Here is a 2606-nt window from a genome sequence, read left to right as displayed (position 1 = left end):
GCATTTCTTTTGATATCTTTTGTTGAGGACAGAAATTGAAGCCACTTGGGGGCACTTACGGAGCCTCACGCCTCAGTTCTGGAAATAGAAAAGATTTAAAGTCCCGTCAGTACCCATTATTTATAACCAAAATGTACATGGGGAGTATTCCCTGCGCAGGCATACATAGAAGCTTCAGAATGCAAAACTGAGGAGAAATAGAAGCACAACATTCAAAAGTAGCTGAACTGAGCCCTGTGGAGATTGCTCTGACATTGTTTGTCTCATTTCGCTATAAATTTCTTTATCCAGAACTATCTGATGCACATAAACGGTCCCTTCTCAGCATGGTTTATTTTGTCACTCCAGCTTACTTCGCAGTGCATTGTGCTGTGATCTGCACGCTTTGTATTACTGTTACACGTTAGCTGGAGGAAAGAGGTGACTTTTCTCTGACTGTACTTACGTCGACACAGGTAATAGTAAGGTTGCCGTTTTCCATCGCAGGATACGTCCTCCCTTTACCATTTTATACGAAAGCACCGCAGTCTTTACATGTATTTGCCATTGCGCGGTTCCGTGGACACAGTGAGGTGCTGTCACCTCCGCGTTAAGGACGTGGAAGCTGTGGAAAGGAGCTGGATGGAGACATGCCTTTGCCCCCTGCAGGCTAGAAGCTCGCAGGGTGCCAGCGCTTCGGGGCATAGCTCTGGGCTGGGGGCCGCCGTGAGCCTGCCCCGGCTGGCAGGCTGGCTGTGGGAGGACTGGTGGCGTACACTGCCTTTGAGCCGCTTCGCACAGCAGTCGTTCCAAGTAGCATATACCTATGCGGGGAGACGGCTTCACCTGCCCAAAGCCACAGAAGTCGTCTGTGACAGAGCAGGTACTGCCACTCGTCTCTCTCTGGTATTGTGCTTACCCTGGTTTTCACTTCTCAGGATGCCTCTTATTCCTTTTCTGTACAGGAACAAGCTATATGGCACACATATTTCTTCCGATATAATAATGCCCACACCGCGCAGCTGTCCTTCAATTACGGTGGTAGATCTAAAGCAGGGTAAGTTCTGTGTGTTCAGCCAGGTCTTGACAGATCACAGGTTTTCGTTTGTTTTTTTTTTAATTACTTTGCGCTGTGTGTATGCAAAATGTAAGAGACAACATGTGTTGACGAAGCAGAAAAAGAATGTCATTTCCTTTCTGGAACCCTTGGGGCTATACATTCAGGGCACTTGAATTATTTCTGCAACAGCTTTTAAGAACAATTTGGATAAAAACCTACGGTGCCTGAAAGTGAGATGAAGAGTTTTGTTTAGTGATGGGCAGGGATGGCTGTGCATTATTCCTCTCCTGAGGAATCGGCTTGGCTGTTCCAGCCCTGCGGCTCCAGCATGGCTCTGCCAACGCGTATGTGGTCACTGACACCTTGTGTTGATCCTGTCCTCTCCCCGTCCTGCACTGGCTGCCAGTGGGGCCATGTGCTGTGAAGTAGGTTGTGTAAGGTTGAGAGATGTCCCTGGGGCCCTGCAATGAGCCACACAGCAAACTCATGTTGATCTGTCATCTGCTCACCATTTCAACCCAGGTGAGAGACGATTTCCCTCACGGAAAGGCCACATTAACCCGCTGCGCTGCTCCGCTCCCTCTCGTGTGCTACACAGGTCTCACCGCTTAGCCCTGCACTCTATTCCCAGCAACGCGGGTTCAAAGCGCTTCAAATAATGGGACACGTCCCGTCACTCTTGGAGGACTGTGGCTTGCCCAGTTGTTGCTGAGTTGCCTCAGCTCCCCGCCCGTGTTCAAATACAGAGCAGCCATTTTGTCTTCAGAGCCCCTAAAACTGTGTTCCCCTAAAGGAAAAACCCCGCTGGTATTCTTCTCACTGGGACTCTCGTCCTTCCTCTCCTTATGTTTTTTGTCAAACTGCAATATGGAGTCACACCGGCTACAAGTCCGCGTTGGCTCTGTCTCTCTGGGAAATGCTACTAACAACAGACTCGCGTATCTGCAAAATCAGTGTGATAAAGAGTTTGGGGGTGGCAGCCTGAACTGTGCTTTTCTGCCACGGGGATGAACTGAGGCTTTGTCTCTGGTTCAAGCGCTGCCAGCTAAGCATCACGCCCAATCCTCTATTTGCTTAATAAAGGGCAAGGAAACTGACACGAGAGAAAATCCTGCAGAAATTCAAGATGACTTCAAAGTTGCTCACTGGAACGGCCGTGAGGTGCATTGTCAAAGTTATTAGGCAAAAAAATTAATCCTAGCTGTTTTTATTTACAGCCGGCTTAGCCGGAGGGCCGGGGCGAGCGGCTTAGCAGGGTGGCTAAGGCATGGCAGGCTGGGGAGCCGGGAGGCCTTCCCCCCAGCTCAAAGCAGCAGCTCAAACCCACGGCAAAAGGCACCGATCTCTCCGTTAGCAGACAGCAGAGCAGGACTGAAATAAGCCCCTGTGCTTACACTCCAGCTCCCCATACACTGTGGGCTCAGCAGGCAGCTTGCAGCATAGAACGCTGTCGGGGCGTTACGCTCAGCCCCCATCCACTCGTCCCCGCTCTCAGTGTTATCAGGAAGACAAGCTTAAAGTTCTCCGGAGCCTATGCTCAGCGTTAGGAGGAATGCATGCGCTATCA

Source organism: Pygoscelis adeliae, unplaced genomic scaffold (assembly GCF_000699105.1).
Source record: "Pygoscelis adeliae isolate BGI_AS28 unplaced genomic scaffold, ASM69910v1 Scaffold361, whole genome shotgun sequence".
Classification (NCBI taxonomy): domain Eukaryota; kingdom Metazoa; phylum Chordata; class Aves; order Sphenisciformes; family Spheniscidae; genus Pygoscelis; species Pygoscelis adeliae.
The sequence above is the reverse complement of the archived record's forward strand: the minus strand, read 5'-3'. Positions refer to the sequence as shown.